At 52.3% G+C, this 17807-nt stretch overlaps 2 long non-coding RNA genes across 2 annotated transcripts in view; both read left to right on the top strand.

Moving 5' to 3' along the window:
* Positions 1–7821, top strand: part of LOC141422528 (uncharacterized) — a 30520-nt gene extending 22699 nt beyond the window's left edge. The window contains exon 3 of the long non-coding RNA XR_012447147.1: positions 6507–7821. This is a non-coding gene — a long non-coding RNA (uncharacterized lncRNA). The remainder of the gene's footprint in view (positions 1–6506) is intronic.
* Positions 7822–7915: 94 nt separating this feature from the next.
* Positions 7916–17518, top strand: LOC141422529 (uncharacterized). Its single transcript, XR_012447148.1, has 3 exons — positions 7916–8104; positions 15493–15744; positions 16601–17518. It is a non-coding gene; the product is annotated as an uncharacterized lncRNA (long non-coding RNA).
* The last annotated feature ends 289 nt before the right edge of the window (positions 17519–17807 follow it).

The following is a 17807-nucleotide window of genomic DNA, read 5'->3' on the forward strand; positions in this document are numbered from 1 at the left end:
CTATCTCAAGAAAGTAAAGGGAAAGGCAGGAAAAAGAAAGAAGACATGTTTTAAAAGAAAATCAAAGAGAAAGGAGAAGAAGGGAGGTTTTCTCTTGGCTTTGTTGCTGATCTTAAGTAGAGGATCACAGCGTCTCTGATGGTCTGTCAGGAGGCTGTCCGAGTTTAATGTTCCTCTCCTCAGTGGACATCTGGGTCACCTCAGGTGACCCAGTTCTTTGGTGAGTTAGTAGTAAGCATTTCTGTTCAGTTGTGATGTCAGCCTCTGCAGATGGACTCAGAGGTCATGTCTTTCACTGCCTCGAGGATCAACAGACTTTGTTGACTTAGTTTGGTGGCCTGATATTGAAGGCCATTCCAAAGACAGAAACAAACATAGGTGACATAGGTGAGAGAGAAAGATGATATATATGACCCTCCCTTCTCCTCTGTGTTCCTCCTTCTTCTTCTGGAGATCCTGGGATTTGAACTCAGGGCCTCACGCTTCCTAGGCAGGTGTTATACCACTTGAGCTAGCTACTCCACCGGCCCCGGTCCTCTCTTCTTATATCTAGGTTTTCTATTTGAAGGATTCAACATTAGTTTTCTAATAGGGGCAAAAGCTATGATTTAATCCCAGCAAGATGATTTCAGACCAAGTGGGCAGTGTGGTATTTTAAATTGGAGCTTTGGTCTTTAGGAATGTTGGCAGTAAACACAATTAAAGAGAAGGGAGATGCTTGGGGCTGGTGCTTGACTTGAGCTGAGAGCTGCGCTCAGTGCTCGTTGCAGTGCCAGCTAGTGCATCACAACACCACCGTCTCTTCTGAGTCTGTAAATTCATTCCTCCCGTCATGCAGGCGGGATCCTGTTATTACAGACGGCCTCCCTCAGAGGGAGGCCCAATGCATCCTCATGCAGTGCCTAACGCTCATTGGAGGCTGGGCGACAGCTGCCTTGGAGCTGACAAGTCACTTCTTCCTAAGCCGAGGAGTCAAAGTGTGGGGTGTGGTGAACATGGGGTGCAGAAATCGGGTCATCATGCAGCCTGTTCTCTGCTAGTAAGATGTCAAAAGAGTTCGTTTAAACTTGGAAGAAAATCGCATCTTTGAAAACACGGGAAGTGATTTCCTATTTTTAAAGCCTCTCATTCATTCACTGCCGATGCAGCAGTCCCTTGAGTGGCTAACTGATCAACAAAGACAAGTTTGCACAAGCATCCTCAGGTGAGGGTGACAGCAATGAAGTCCACAGAAAGTCCAGACCCAAGGCTGCCCCTTGACATCTCTGCCACAAATGGCAACTCATGACTCCACAGCTGCCTGAGACTGATCTGTGGGATCACCAGGGGTAGAGGTGGGGACACAGCTAGGAAATTTTCCAGACTAGAGTTTGGCCTCTGCCTTCAGGGGCTAGGGGGGTTGTGCCAGGTTCCCCCATGGAGAGCGAGGCCAGGGGAACCATGACTTCCTCTCTGGAGGAATACACAGACACAGACGGCTGTGGGACACTTTACACCTTGACAGCGAGCAGGCAGTGGCTTGGTGCTCGCAGAAATATTGGCCTGAGCCTGTGGGATTTTGCAGACTTGTCATCTCACCCTGCTAAGAAGGTAGAGCCTGCAATCCTTGGGCTCTGGCTGGGGCACAGAAGTTTCTCCCTGAAGCTGAGTGTAAGCTCTGAGCGGAGAGGTCGCCTCGCTGTGTGTGAAATCTTCTTGCTGCATGGAGACCTCTCCAGGCTCCCTCTGTTAGGAGAGAGGCTGCAGGACTGCCTGGTCCCCAGGTGAGAATATCAGCACTGCCAGAGGGAGGCCCAGCCCTCTCTCTGCTTCTGAGGCCTCAGGGCTTTGGAGGGCTGGAGGCTGTCCCCAGAGAGAAGAGGCTTCCGTGAGGCACAGGGCCAATGCTGACGGGTTTGGGTGATCCTCTCCTTCACTCTGGACTCTGGTTAAGAGAAGGTCTCAGAATCAGAGCCCAGAGGAAGGGAAAAGGAAGCTTTCGAAGAAATCCACTCAAACGTTAGGATGATTTAGGGCGAAGCATCCTAGTGGCAGCTGGTGCCCATGAGCTGACCAGAGCCAAGTCAGTGGGGACCCTGTGAAGAACAGGACAGCGAAAAGCAGTGCAACCTTTCCTTTACAAATCCCACGCTTCTCCTGGAAGCCATGCCTTCCAACAAAAGATGCAGAAGCGGGAGAGAGAAGGTGTGGTGGGGCCTCGCTCCTCGTTCTGACATTGCCCAGCTTCCTCTGCCCTGCAAGCACCCCATTGTTCCCTCGTACCCCATCATCTTGATTCCATCAGGCTGAGGTCCAAAGCCCCTTCTCTTTCTTATGTGTAGAGTTCCTTCAGTGACAGTGTAAGTGATGGGAGAAGTACGTGTGAGTTCAAGAGTAATACACTGAAGATGGTAGGAAGAACTGGAGCTTTGTCCACAGATGAACTGGCGAGCTGTACCCAGAATGCCCAGCAGGACACCTTGGCCATGGCACTATCCCTTCTGTCCTGGAAGGAATGGGCTTCACTTTGGCCAAGCACCAGGCATGCAGTTAGGACTTCCTCCGGCAGGGTCTCACGCCTCCAGCAAAGGTCTCATCTGCTGCCATCGTCAAGGAGGGGGGGACCAATGCAAGGGCTTACATCTGCTTCAGATGAATGTGTGCCCTCACATGCAGCAGCTCAGATGTAAAGACACCTGGCTTACACGACACCAAGGAGGGAAGAGAGAGGCACACGGTGTGTGCTGGGGAGGGAGAGTCAAGGGACAAGTTGTGGTTTCAGGCACAAGGACAGAAATGGTTGGGCCTCGGGAGAGCCATGTTCAAGGTCATGGACCATCTCTGTTTCTCAGAAACTCATATATCCTGGGCAGAGAAGTCCAGGGCTTATCTGCGCGAACAGCCATAGTAGCGTGTGTGTGTGATCCAGAATAGGAAACGCCACCAGCAAGGGAAATGGACACACTGATCATGGAGCAGAGCATTCTGAGAGGCTGAACGTAGGGGCTGGAGGAGAGAGCTGCCCTCAGGAGCTTCCACTCCGCAGGACAGAACGTTTTTATTCTGAGCTTGCTTCCACATTGCTGGTTTATTTCTGAAACTCTTCCTGATTCTTCGAGTGCTAAAAAGCAATTACAGTGTGCCTCCATCTGTTGCTCTATCCGGCTCCTCTTCCTCCTCATGTCACGCTGCTGCTTTCACAGACACACTTGACTTCCCACCAGGAGGGCAGGGGGCCTGCCTGGACACACTTGCCTTTCCCCTTTAGGTAAATCCTATAGAACAATAAAAAAACAGCTCTCCTGTCGCCTCCAAACTGTGAGCAGTTTGATTCCCAAATGAGCCTGTGATCCAAGTTAATTCTGCAGCATATTGGTTTCTCTCACTCCCAAGGAGAGAAATCCGCTTCACACCTAATCAAGAAATCCACATCTCATGCACTAAAAAAAAAAAAAAGAAAAACAAAAAACAGTGATTTCAATAAAAGCCCGGCAAACTGGAGCACACAAAAAAGAGAGCAGGCAGCTGCTGGGGGCTTCATTTCTCTTCCCTTGGTAGACAGCAGGCAGGAGGGTCAGAGTGGAGATCCCCCACCATTCTCCACCTGGATTCTGGGGAAAGAGGCAACATGGCAGCTCCTCCAGCAACCATGTCTGCACTGAAACACACACGCATGCACACACGCATGCACACCAAATTACACACACGTGTATACACACTTGGCTACATTCACACTATCACAGTCACACCTTTACATATGTGCACACACAGATGCAGTGCACTCACATAAATGCTCACTCGTGCACGCACTTGAATATACACTTGGGTACACATTTATGCCTGCCCTCACCTATGCACACACATTCTCATGCACGCAGACCTCCATTCAGAGTTCACCGAGGTACAGATGCTTCATTTTTTCTCAGGCCGGTGAGTGGAATTTTCCAGCTCTTAAAGTAGGTGGGGTGGGGTTATGGGGAAAGATGTGTTCTCTGGGTCACCTTTGATGGCTGAGGGACCCCTGGGACACACTAAGGCAAGTGGGTGTGTCACGACACAGACGCAAATGCCCTGTGTGGGAGACGGGGATATGGCTTTCTGTGCAGGATGGAGGCTGGAAAAGGCGCTGGGTCCCCTCCATTCCTGGACACCTCTCCTATCCCCACCGGCAAGCGCTGGACGCGGTGGGGGGGTGTCATTGAGCAGTGTGTCTCCATCAGACAAGAGCCATCAGAGATATGGCTCCTGTGATCAAGATGGTGCGTCCTCCTGCAGAGACAGGAGGGAGTAACTGAAGGTGACTCCTGGAGCTCCGCACCGGCTCACGAATGCAGACCCCAGTGGGATCCACGTCTGACGAGCCATGCTGAGGAGAGGGAGGATGGGTCACTGTATCCCGGGCTCCATGGCACTACACCATCCTTTCCTGCCGTGTGTGGGAAGAGGAGGAGGTGAAGTGGTGTGGGGAGGCACGCCTTCAGGGACACATCACAGGTCACATGGAAAGAACCAGAACATCAGCCATGCCACCATGGTGAGCCGGGCCAGCCTGGGCTGTAGGGAGGCAGAGAGACAGAGGAAGCAGAGCCTCAGGGAGCCCAAATGCAGTTTGTGCTCTGGATGTAAAGCACCATAAGTGATGAGATAATGATTGAGCCAGTTTCAGAACCAAAATGCACAGTCTATGATTGACAGTAGTGCTGGGGAGAGGCAGGTGACATAAGTGACCATGCCAAACCTAGTGTCTGTCCCTTTCTGGGGACACCTTTGCACCGAGCATCAGGAGTAGATTCTGACAGCACCTAATAGAGAAAGAAGAGACAAGCAGGAACTGTTCCATGTGGCAGACAAACCTACAATGGCTTGTGTGTGGCGTCCTTGAGGTTGGACAGAGGAAACCCCACCTGAAGCACCTGCCTGAACCCGTGCTTGCTGTGTCATTGCCAGTGGTGTGGCCGGCACTCCAGTAGGGAACACCACACACAGGAGGACTCAACCACCTGGCTGGGTGAAAGAGTTGCTTTTCTTTTTGAGAGGAGCAAATTGCCATGTTTTGGGTGTGGCCCCGCGTTATAGGGGAGCCCCCCCCCCCAGCAATCCGGAACAGGAATAGACATCCTGGAAGAAGACCCAAACAGAGACTCATTTAAGTCCAGGGCACTAGCAGAGTTCTGCTGGTCACTGTCCCCAGCAGCAAGAGGTGGCCGAGCTAGGGGGCAGGACACTCACTGGTCTGGATGTGTAGCTAGGGTCTGACTCAGCGCAGCTCCTGACCTGTTGTCCCATGCTCTTCGTCTTCTGTGAGAGCTGGCGTGTCCCTTGGTGATGTCTGTGGTGGAACTCAGGATGCTGAGCTGCTCAGCCCATTTGAGTGGGCACTCGGGACCCGCGTGGACAGTTCCCAGGACCTGGTTTTTCTCATATATTTAGACTGGCCACTGTCCCCCTTCTCCATCCAGTAAGTGTCCTGAGTTAATTGCTGGTTGTCGACCATAAATTCTTCAACCTGCATACAAAGTCTAGGGTCAAAATTCCTATTTCCACATCAAATGGATAATGCCCCCTAGCTATGAAGAGCAAGGACTGTGACAGTGTCCTCTGATCGGTTTCCTTTAGGAGAGAAGAGTTCTGTGGGGCTGCTCGGTGTGATGATGTCATTCACTTTCCCCATAGTCAAAGGCAGCCTAGGAACTTGGAACGGCACCCTTGACCATGCTCCAAAACAGGGTTGATTGGAGGCCCTGCCTTACAAAGCTCAGGGACTGGAGTTGGAACTGAGGGCTAGGGACCTCTGGCCACCCCTGAACTGCCTGGTTGGTAGGAGCTGCCGGTAGGAGCTGCCGAGGCATCTCCTGCCCCCTGTAAGGCAGGACAGCCGTCTGTTGCTCATGAGGATGATGGACATTTGCCCAGAGGGCAGGCAGTGTCCCACACTAAAGAAACATTCACAGCAAAGCTGTCACAGATGGAAAACCCACAGACAAGTCAGGGGCTGACCTTGACTTCCTGGGCAAACAGGAAACAAAGCTCCCTTGTTCCTTAGTCTGAGGCCATGGCTGTGGGATGTAGCCCAGTGTAGGTTTGGGCTGACTTGTGCCAGTCCTCAGCAGCTTGGGATTCCAGGACAGAAGCAGGGCTCCTTCCAAGAAGACTCCTTGTGAGTGGGACAGGCAGCCCTGCCTTCCCTCCGGCCCATGCTGGTGCAGGCTGCTCTGCAGACACAACGCCCCGGTGTGCTGACCTCTGCGTCTGCCACAGTTCTCTTAGGGGGTCACTGAGCATTTGTTCATGAAACCCACACTTTCTGAACATCTAACACAACAAACTTAGTAAGAACTTTCTTTGTTCTAAACAACTTTGCAGGGATTGGACAGACCTGACCTTGCTGAATTTGTTACTGAGTTAGAAGTTAGCTTCATACCTCCTCAGTTGGATTTGTGGATAATTTTGCTGCACAGAGACAACACAAAGACTGAAATGGTGCAGTGATTTAATTAGGATGCTCATTTCTTTTGTCTTGACTTTAGCTTTTGGCAAGTACTGGTTGTTCCCCTCCACACCCACCATCACCAAGTTCCAGAGCAGGGAAGTGACTGGCTGGTGCACCCTCGGCTGGCGTGGAAGTGTCTCCCTCTGCAGAGTGGAGAAGATGGCCTGGGCCTCTGGCTGCATCCGCCTGCTGTGTCTTCCTGAGGAAGAAGGATGGGAGGTACACAGAGCATCCCTTAGGGGTTCCAACAGGAGGAGAGGTTTTTAGGGTCAACAGGAACCTGTATCCTTTCAGTTTGCACCTCTGATGACCAGCTTTACGGAGGGAAGGAGGGAGGGGAAGAGGAGCTATTTGGAGCAAAAGCCCCTGGGCTTGTTAGATAGCAAGCAAATGGGATGCGGGAAAAGGAAGCCTTAGGGCTGCACTTGGCCTCTGGACAGTGTCATCCTCTCAGAGGACTTCCGCTTGGGCCCTGGAGGATGCAAGAGTCTCCAGCAGAGGCCCTGGCCTCATCAGCCTGCTCAGGTCATCGGGTCAGGGGTGTGTGCACCGTGCCATGGAGGGGGGCAGTAAATTCTGACTGTTCTGCTGGTCTGTACACCTCAGAGCAGGCTCTCTGAACTGTCTCTTCTCTGTTCTTCTTGAAGAGAGGTACAGACGGTAGTAGAGGCTTAATTTATAGGGAAATTGTCTTGTAGGTCAACCACCTACACGTTTGTCTATTGCTAATTCTAATACTGCTATCAAAAGGCCCGGCTTCCTGCGATGCCATCTATCCCCCCGGGGCAGGTGTTGCAAAACACAACTGACCTGCGGATCTGTGTTCACAGGGCAGCCCTGGGATTGTCTTTATCTAACAAAGTGTCAGCCGGCAAATGGGAACCCCAAGGGGCGCTGCATGGGATAGGAAAATTCCTCCTGCCTCTCAACCTCATAAATCCCCCAATCCTTTAATCACCCTCTTAGGTTCAGAATGGGAGGGCAGCACAGGAGGTGAACCCCTGCATTCTCCACTCCTTTTACTATTCCAGCAAAAATGTCTTTCTCTCCACTGGTGTGTGCATCCCAGGCAGCCTTGGGGTCACAAAGGGTTTGAAATCCTCTCCAGGCTCTGACCCACCACCCTGTTTTGCCCAGGGGAAGGTGATGCATCTAGGCGCAGCCTGGGCCTGTGGGGGCTGGGGGTAGTGGAGACAGAGGCTGAGTGGGAGGAGCCCCGAAGGATTTGAGCAGGCAATAAATATTCTGCCCAGTGCCTGGATTCATATGCTAAGGAGCATGGAATTAGGCTTTAATTGGTGTGAGAGGAAAGAGGCCCAGCTGCTGCTGGCCTGTGTGGGATGCCTCATGAATAGCATCTAAAAATAAGCTTGTGTGCAGAGGGGGAGCCGGTGCCGTGCAAGTAGAGGGCTGCTGGGGGCAGCTGCAGGGCAGGGAGGGGGGAGGATGTGGTGGGACTGTGAGGTTATGGGGAAGCCTGCCTTGGTGATCGGCTCCATCGTGGGCTTGGGGCTGCTGACGGACACTGAGGAGGTAGCCCTGCCTGGGCCTGCATGGCCTTCTCTGACACACAGCTTGTTCCCCTCTCTCACCTGAGCTCTGCCTGAACTTTGCAGGAAGGAACCTCCAAGGCAGGTAAAGTGCTTCGGATGAAGTTGTAACTTTTCCAGGGGACTTACATAAGCAGGACAGCAGGGCCTCTCCTAGGGCTGCTTCCCAGGCCACTCCTGATGGGCACAGGCCAAGTGCAGTCGAATTCATTCACTGTGCCTTCCTAGCTGGGAGTGTGAGGTGAGCACGCGTGCAGCCGGCTCTTGGCCAAGAGATGCCTGGAAAGAGCCGTATGAGAGGGTGCGAGTGAATCTAGGTGAGTGTTTGAAATCAGGTCACTTAATTTCATTCACGAACCAATAGCAAAGCGTCTTCTTTTATTACCAGATTAGAATCTTTAAGGAAAAGTCTGCTGATTTGCATAGGGAAAAAGTCAAGAAAGGGTGGGTTTCGGTGAAGGAAGGGTAAGACGCCTACCGTGGAGCTGAGTGTAGTGACCAGCAGGTCCTGCTCAGGGGCCCAAGGCAGGTGGGAAGTCTTTGCTCCTTAACGCGGGCAGGCATGGCCGCAGGGTCTGGCCACTGGCTGGTTTTGCAGCATTTCCATGGTTTATATATTTAGAAGATGGTTCCTTAGTTTGTGGAGTTGTATCCTACTAATGTGACAAATGACATCTCGATGCGATGTTAAACACCCTTCCAGTTAGAAGAGGTTCACGTCCTTTTTCTACCTCATTCAGTCAGAAAGACTGCCAGCCGGAGCCATCCCTCTCCACTCCTAGCAACTTCAATGCTGAAGCAAAGCGGGTCCCAGCCCTCGGAGGCAGAAGGGAACAACAATGGCCTATCTTATGTCGCGGGACCACTCCTGGGCACTTTATGTGCTGTGTGTGGACAGTGAAGATTTGGACTCTGAGTACAGGGCGTTACAGATGGAGGCAGGCAAATCCTTGGGCTTTAGCAGGCTCATCTCTGCAGCCAATCTGGGCAGAGCTGATCCTTCTGCGACAGGCCCCGGGACAGGGTCCAGCCTTTGTGTTTCTGCCTTAGTGAGCATTGGGCTTTGTCTTCTGACTGCTCCAGCAGTTGGTGTGTGCAGGGAGCGGGCTTGGGGCCGTGAGCCCAGCAGACATGGGTGGATGGGCACAGAATGAACGGCAGGGCTGGAGGGTGTACCTGGCAGCTAAGAGGCCCAGGCAGGGTCAGGGTCAGGAAAGGCACCCTGGGGAGAAGCTCCTGCCTTTTTTCCACACCTGCAGGCCTCTCTGCAAAGAAGAGGGCCAGGGGGCTTCCATGGGCTTTGGGACATGAGGCAGTGGCCTTTGTCTATGGTCACCTATAGCCCCGTTTTAGACAATTTATATGATTTTGCCCCATGGCAGTCCAGAGGGTCTGCTGTGCAGCTGAACTTGGGTGGTAGCTCCATTCCGCAAACTTTATGGAACAAAAGGATTTAGAGCTAGAAGTGACCTTCAATGTCCCCTTGTCACTATAACCCCCATCTGCATACGAGGTCCCCAATTCTGTGCCATCCTAAAGCCCTTCGTCTGGCAGCCGCGTGGGACTCAACACAAGACCTCCATGTGCCTCCAGTGCCCGAGCTTCTTGTTCTGCTATTTCCAGCTGAGATAAAGAGGCCAGGCCCAGGGCCTGGCTCACAGTTGACAGGCTGTACTGTGGTTGCAGCTGAAGCAGCAGTGACAAACGCTCACGAGGCCCCAGCTACCAAAACAACTGGCCCTGTGAGAGACAATGGGTTCACCCAGTGGGGTGTTGAGGGCTTTCCTGAACAAAGCCTGGGGCTGACAAAGCCGTCCTGTGCTGGAGGGAGGGAACACAGACGCAGGGGCCCTGCAGCCACTCTTTCCTGTGGCTCTTGTGCTCTGAGGTGGTCACGCTGCGGGCAGGGAGCAGTCTCAGCTCTGATGGCTCCTGGGATCACGGGGGCCCCGTAACCCCCCAGTTCCTGTTAAGTGGAATCTTCGGTGTCTTAAAGATGACAATGAGGCCGCAGTGCCCTGAGAGTGTCTCATGTGGGACCTGTCGCCGTCCTGCCTGATGCTGTGACTTGGCCCTCTCAGGTACAGCATTCCAGTAACTATGCCATGTGCCCGACTTAATAATCACTCTTTTTTTATTTTTTGTGGTAGTGGGGCTTGAACTCAGGGCCAACACCTTGAGCCACTCCACCATCCCTTTTTTGTGATGTGTTTTTTTAAGAGAGGGTCTCCTGAAGTATTTCCCCGGGCTGGCTTTGAACCACGATCCTTGCAGGAAAAACCACTCTTCGCGGAGAAAACCCACTAGCCACATTGTACGTGGGATGCACTCTCTCCAGAAACATTAAAACGTGACAAAGAACATCAAAGAATCAAGGAAATGCAATTTTTAAAAAATTTTTGGTTTTTTGGCAGTACTGCAGTTTGAATTTAGGGTCTTACACCCGGTCACTTGAGCCACACCACTAGCTCTTTATTGCTTTAGTTATTTTTCAGATAGGGTCTTGTGCATTTTGCTTGGGCTCAGCATTGAACTGCAATTCTCCCACCCATGCCTCCCATATAACCGGAATTAGAGTTGTACAACCTGAGCCTGGCTTGTTTGTTGAGATGGGGGTCTTGCTAACTTTTTGCCTAGCTTGCTCTCCAACTGAGACTTGCCTGATCTCTCCTCCTGATTAGTTGGAATTACAGGAGTACACCACCATGCTCGGCCCTAAAATGTGATATTTCAATAAAAATTAATGATACGTGCTTTGCAAATTCGGGTATGTGTAGGAGGCAGAGTTAAAACTTGAATGACAAATCAAGGTGTGACATAATTAGACAGCCTGGAACAATGTGTCAACAAAGTGAAATCCAACGGGAAACAGTGAACTTCAGAATGACACTGAGGCCGTAAGGACTGAAGCCTTAGCCTGGCGAGAGTCAGAGCGATTGTGTGACGGGGTTCAAGGAGGTATTCTGAGGAGCGAGTCTTTCTGTGCATGTGGCGTGAGTCTGCGCACGCAGACGTGTGTGCGGCGTCAGTGTGCTCTCTAGAAATACTCACGATGCACAAATGCATCCGTTCATGTAATCCTCCACTTTCATTGTACGAAGCTGTAAACTGAGGCTCGGAGAAGCTGGGCATTTTGTTATGATTGGGCTTCACAAGTGGGCTTAGAACCCACGCATCGGCTCCACGACCTGCCTGGAGTCGCTCAAGGATACCTGATGAATACAGTGCAAATCCGAGCTCTCCTTAGGGTGGCCACAAGACTCCAGCTCACTGCAGCCATCAGGCCGCATCCTCAGTTCTAAGCAGGACCCTCGGCTCTGCTTCTGCGAGCAGTGGTTCTCAAAGGCTGTCGTCCCCATGATAAAGGCTCCTTGGGGTAATGGCCTAAAGCCACCTGTCATCTCCCAAGTTCAGCGTGGACCAAGTTCAGATGTCATTTGCTCTGTGGAGCAAAACTGCACCCTCAGGGACTGAGAATGCTGGCAGCTTCTTGGAGGATCCGGGGTGGGGGTTGGGGGACGACATTGTGAAGTGTGGACTGGAGAAGGAGGAGAGGCGTGTGGGACCCTCAGAGCTGCTTCCACTGCATCTCCACGCCATCCTAGCAAGGGAGAGCAGGGGTCTTCCAGCACAGTCTGGAGGGCAGAGCTGGCAAGGGCTGAGGAGGAAGCACAGGCAGACGCCACCACAGATGCAGCTGCTCCAGCTGCATGGCTCTATGTGGGACAGGATTCTGTGCCAGACCAACAAAGCGGGCTGCAGCCAAGCACACACAAGATGGGAAATCCGGGGTGTGGTGGGGACCTGGGAAGGGACACAACCTGCGTGTTCAAGATGTCCTCAGCTCTGGAGCTTTCCTTTGACCATGACTGTCAGAGAATTAGGATGAGGACCCGGGCTACTCGTGCATCCTTCTGCACCCGGTGCTCAACAAGCCATCGTAAGCGAGCCGATGGGTGGAGTCCGCCCTTCCCTTGCTGTAGGTGGGGTGGGAACGCCATTGCTGGACCCGGAACGAAAACTCAGCCACCTTGCTATTCAGTGGGTCGAATAATACTACGTGCTTTCTAAGCTTAGCTGAAGCATTCTCAGTGAAGTCCCTAGGGCAGCTGGGAGCGATGGTCACAGCTCGGTGACCCTCAGCTCTCAGAGTCTTGACCGCCCTCCATCTTTCACACTTTGCCTCCATGGGGCTGACTCGTGTAAGGGGTGAAAGGATGTCAAATGAGTGCGGATGAGTGTGTGCGTGAATTCACGAATGGGCAGACAGATGACAGACAGGCTGCCCAGTCCGTCCCAAGTTCTTTTCCAACTCAGCTGGAATCCAATCTCTGGGATTCTTTCATTTCTTTTCTTCCTAAAATCCAAGACAGCTCAGACTTGTCTAGAGTTTTTTGCTCACTCTGTTCTGCTGCCCGTTTCTTGGCCCCTTGTGACATCCATGGTCACGCATCACTCGCGGCAGCCCATCCCTCAATATGGGCTGTGTCATCAAGCCCATGAAGCCCAAGAGAGCTACGCCCCAGGTCCTGGTGGGAACCAGTCGGCCAGTCTTGACTAGCTCTCTGTCTGGCTTCACTGGACATCAGACTCCTGACTCGGGCAGCAGGAGACAGCCCCGGCTGAAGCAGGGATGTGGGACGCCACAACGCTACGCCATGTTTAGTGAGGCTGTTTATCGTCTGCTGTTGAAAAACAGATGCAGTGCAGAAGCCTCATCCAGCAAGAAAGAGGGCTGGCATCAAGAGAAATATGACATGTGGGGAGGAACACAAATGGCCTTGCAATTTGTCCCCAAAGGTGTGACAGAAGTGTGGAGCCTTAAATCTGAGCCACACCAAACAGAAGCACGTGGACTCTACGAGAAAGCAGAGTCTCAGTGGGTGGACCTGCCTATCCCACCTGGCCATTTCCCTGGTCGCACGGGGCTGTGTTGGCATGACCTGACTTCCACACAGAGCCACAGCTTCCCATTCTCCACCAATCTGAGCAGTCACTTGGATTTTGTCAATATTTAATTCAAGATGGTGTCCTGAATTCTGATTCAGTCTGCACGGGACAAACTGGGTCTGTAGCTCCCTCAGCGTGGACCGGCTTCGGCCATCGCTGGTGGGAATTCCAGGTGCTGGTTTGGTCCAGTTTCCTCTGTCATGTGCAGTTTCTGTTTGGAGGGCACCTGCTGTGATCCCAAGCGCCACAGGCCTTTAGTGAGAACTCTGTCTAGACAGATTTCTGTCTCTCCAGGCCTCTGCGGGAGACTTTGAAGACCGAATTTCAGGATGGTCCAGGGAAGTGGTCTCTTACTAGTCTGGATAACTCAGGGTCCCTCCTTGGCCATGTCACTGGTGGAGTGTTCTGCCCTTAGACCCACATGGTGGGCCTCCCTGAGAGGAGACTTTGGAGGCCATCGGATACCATGCCCTGGACAGTGAGGAGGAGAAGGAATTGTGAGGGTCCTGGGGGGGTCTGTGTTCCTGTGTCCAGTCCTGGAGGCCGCACCGTTTGTTTGTGGAAAGCTTGTGTCCAGTGTGACAGCAGTCACCCAAATACCTCCTTGGGATTGTCCTCACCACCTTTCTCAGCAGCCTGCCTGGGCTGAGAATGAAGACTGTGCTCCTGAAGAGACACTGGCTCAGGCTGGCACACAGTCTTCATGTCCCTCATGTGTCAGGCTCACCTTGGAGGTGTCCAGACTTCTAGTGTCCTCAGGGGACAGATGTCGGGGGCAGCAACCCAATTTTAGTGCACATCCTAGGCAACTGAGCCAGGTGACCTTGGTTCCTCTCAAGGAGAGGTTCGAGGTCACCTTCTTTGTTTTTGGTTCCAGCCTTATCTCCTCCATGCTCCCAAAGATTACATGGAATCTGTGTTTGCTTCTAGTTCAGTGTAGGACAAGGTTGTGACACCACAACCTTGAAGATGCAGCATGGACTTGCGATTGACCTGTGCTCTCAGGTGGCCTCCTGCCTGTGTGTCCCCAGTCTAAAGCACAGACAGCAGATAGCTGGCTACAAGCTGCACAGCCAGCAGGTGAAGGACCGACCCCAGGCCTGCAGACGCTGCATGTCCTTCGTGGCCACCAGCACAGTTGGTCCTCAGCTTCTGGAGGAGGACACTGTGCTCAGTGAGGGTGACATCTCATAACGACGCAGGTCAGCTGGTCTCTGCCCAATCCCCCCACTTCCATAAACCCAGGAGGCCAAGCCCAGGCAGAAGGGTAAGAAACTGCGTTCCATCCTGCTCTGTGCCCTGTCCCAGCCCCAGCTCCAGCGGACCTGGACCGAGCAGTGTCTTCAGGAGACTGTGAAGTTGCTCCTAGGCTCAGGGTGGTGGAGACTCTCCCTGGCCCCCACGCAGGTCTGAGCCTGCTCCCACTTCCCCTCCTGCACTTGCTCGGCCTGGCCGACCTCCTCCTCTCACCTTCAAGATGTCCATGACAATGTTTTGCTTTAAACATGCTTTCTTGAAAACACTGTTTTTGGAAAACGTACCCTGGGAGAGCTCCCTGTGATCAGGCCCTTCTGCCCTGTGGGTGAGGGCCTGGGAAGGGGTTGGGACTGTGTATTACCTGCCTCCTCCAGGCTCTGTGGTGTTTGGGTCAGCTCCTGGTGGCCACACCGTCCCCTGGGGACCAGAGCGCACCCTTTGCTGTGTAAGTTAGTTATTGGTGTGTCTGCGTTAGCCCCTGCCGTCCCCCATCCCCTGACCTACCTGAGGTCAGCACCCATGTCTGTCACACTTTAATCCTCCACCAGTCAGTGCTTAAAACAGCCTTGCTGAATGGCCGAGTCAATCATCACAGACTGGAGACGTCCCATCGCCCAGCCCAGCCCTTTAGAGAAGGAAGGCGTGAGGAGGTGAGAAAAGGAGAAACAACCAGAAATGCAGTCTTCTGGGAAAAGCCGCATCTCTTCAAATGGCGAGGAAGGCCAAGTTCACGTGAGAAAGACTAGTGAGCTGCATCCAGGGCCTGCTGCCTGCCCACTGTCTGTGTCTCGCCACCTTCTGGTTATCGGCTCTGAAGCAATCAACCTGGCTTGACCTAAAAATGCAGTGAAAGGAAAATGTTGCTGCTTGGAAGAAGGGCGGGGTGCCTCACTGGTCTTCGGTACAACGCCGAGGGGAAAAAGACAGCTGTTCAGGCTGGGCTGTCGGCACAGCTGAGATCAATGGCTTTCCGAAATCGGAGAGCCACCCCGGCAGCACAATAGCCAAGTCTCCTGTTCTGCGAAAGCGACAGAGTGGCCTGTGGGTGGACTAAGCACCTGGCCAAGTGTTAATTAGCTCCTTGGCGGGAGACTCAGGCCACCCTCTGCTCAAGGGCAGGGCCAGAGGCTTGGTGACAGGAACCAGACATCGTCACATCTTCCTGTCTCGTTTTTAAGCCTTACATATTTATGGGGCACCCTGAAAGTTATTCGACCCCTGAATACAGTGCAATGTTTAAATCAGGTGCATTTATCTGTTTCTTAGGCATGGATCATGTCTTTATGGGGACAACATCCAGGGTCTTTTCTCCTAACTGTGAAACGTGCAGCAGGTGACTGTTGTCACAGTGGCCCTTCCTGCACCTCGTGCCGTCTCCAGGCACTCAGTCAGTGCCACAGGAATGCTGCCATGGAGACAGGATGTGCCGCACAGGATGCAGGATGAGAGGCCACTCAGAGAGGCCCCAGAGGTCCTGCTGGGACAAAGACCGGAAGGAAGCCCTACTTCACACAGGAGGTGTGACTGCCGGGTAGGGGGCGGGTTGTCTGCGACCCTAACCAGGGACAGGCTGGGCAGATGGCTGAGCTTAACCGAGCTTTCTTGAACACACAATACCTTTAGAAAAATGAGCCCAAGGGGAGCAGTGTGTTTTCTGTGACCAGGCTTTGGGTCCCTCTGCCCAGCCTGTGAGGGCTTGGGACATGAGCATACATGTGACAAAATGTTTTGCACCTGAACTATTTTGAACTATTTTGCCCTTTTTTTGGGCAGTATGGAGGTTTGAACTCAGGGCCTATACCTTGAGCCACTCCACCAACTCATTAATTTTGTGATGGTTTTTTTGAGGTGGGATCTCCTGAACTATTTCCCTAGGGTGGCTTTGAACCGCAAACCTCCTGCTCTCTGCCTCCTGAGTAGCTAGGATTACAGGCATGAGCCACCGGCGTCTGGTGTCCTTAACCATTTATAAGTGTACAGTTCTGTGTGTTAGGCACAGTCACCGTGCAGTGTAACCACCACCACTGTCCATCTCAGGACTTTCCGTCTTCCTAAACTGAGACACAAACCACTGACTCCCCAGCCCTCTCCAGCCCTGGGTGCCACCACCCTGTTCCTGCCCCTGTGACTCTGACCTCTCTGGGGACATCCCATCAGCAGAATCACAGCGTCCACCCTTCTATGCCTGGCTCACTTCACTCCCTGTACGTCCTCAAGTTCCTTCCACATTGCCACCTGTCGCTGTTTCCTCCCTTCTTCAGGCTGAGCGATTTCCACTGTTGGGACATACATGGAGGGTATGATGTTTTGATATTCAAATCCCACTTAAAAATTTATAAAACTCATGTCTGGCTTTTTTTGTTTATTTTCTCAGCAGTTTCCAGCGAATTCCATGCCTGCTCCCGGCGGGAAGTAACAAAATATAACAAAGCATTATGAAAATGACACTGCATTTCAGAGATGGAAAAGAGTAGAAGAGTAGGTAGGAGTGTCCCCTCCCTTGGTGGCAGACTTTGTGACCCTCCTGCGGCACCCAACGATCTTCCTGGGGCAGGACAGATAGACGAGGAGAAGGGAAATTATGTTATTTTTAATACACGTTTAACGTGCTAAGCACAGACGTTCGAACCAGGAAGGAAACTGAAAAACAGGAGTGGCAAGATCCCCTCCCATCACCTCCTGTGATGGGGAGACACCCAGGGGCCCCTGCAACTGCTGTCCCCTTTGACATGTTAAGAAGCTGCAGGTCTCCTTGAATGGGAGAGAGACAAACCATGAAAGGTGTGTCATGTCTTGCAAAAGGAATTCTGAAAACACCTCTGGGCCCTGTGTTTTGGGTGGGCCTAGAACACTCTCCATGATTTGGAAAAACAAACACCACCCAACCCACTGTCTAATGATTAGGACTGCATGGCTTCAACTTGCTGCTTTATGTGTTTTCCCAGATCAGAGCAGGTAGAACCCACAAAAGGGCCCCCAGTTTTGAGCTTGTCTCCCACCCCTGCACTTCTAGCAGGAGGTGCTTTTTCCTCTCTCTTTAAAACTCTCTCCCTGGGTGGGGAGGGGTTTGAGGGGGGAAGAGATATTGGGGAGAATGTAAATAATGCACAATATAAGTCTAATCGGAATTGGCACTACAAATCTCCTCCCCTGTATAATGAATATATCCTAATAGAAATTCATTTAAAAAATCTCTACTTTTATTGTTATAAATAAATCCTTGCTAAAACTTTGACCTGTGAGACTCTCCTTTTTGTGTTTGAGACACCTTGAAATGCTCTTCACATGTGTATCTCAAATAGCTGTGATTTTTCGTGGAAACCGGGAGGCTGAGGGAACCACCGAGCCCCTCAACTGGTGGCATTCCCACATTCTGTTTGCATGTGGGAGGCAGGATCAGACCCTGAGCCCACCCAAGCAACGTCTCCATCCAAGGAGCAAAAACGCTTGAAGGTAGCAATCATGGTGGGCTGCAGAGAGAAGAAAGCCAGCTTTCCTCGACCTGTCATATTCAGCACTTCACTTGTACCCATGACCCTCTAGTAGGCCCAGAGGGTGGGGGTCAGCCCCCAAATCACCCC

This window comes from Castor canadensis, chromosome 1 (assembly GCF_047511655.1).
Source record: "Castor canadensis chromosome 1, mCasCan1.hap1v2, whole genome shotgun sequence".
Taxonomy (NCBI): Eukaryota; Metazoa; Chordata; class Mammalia; order Rodentia; family Castoridae; genus Castor; species Castor canadensis.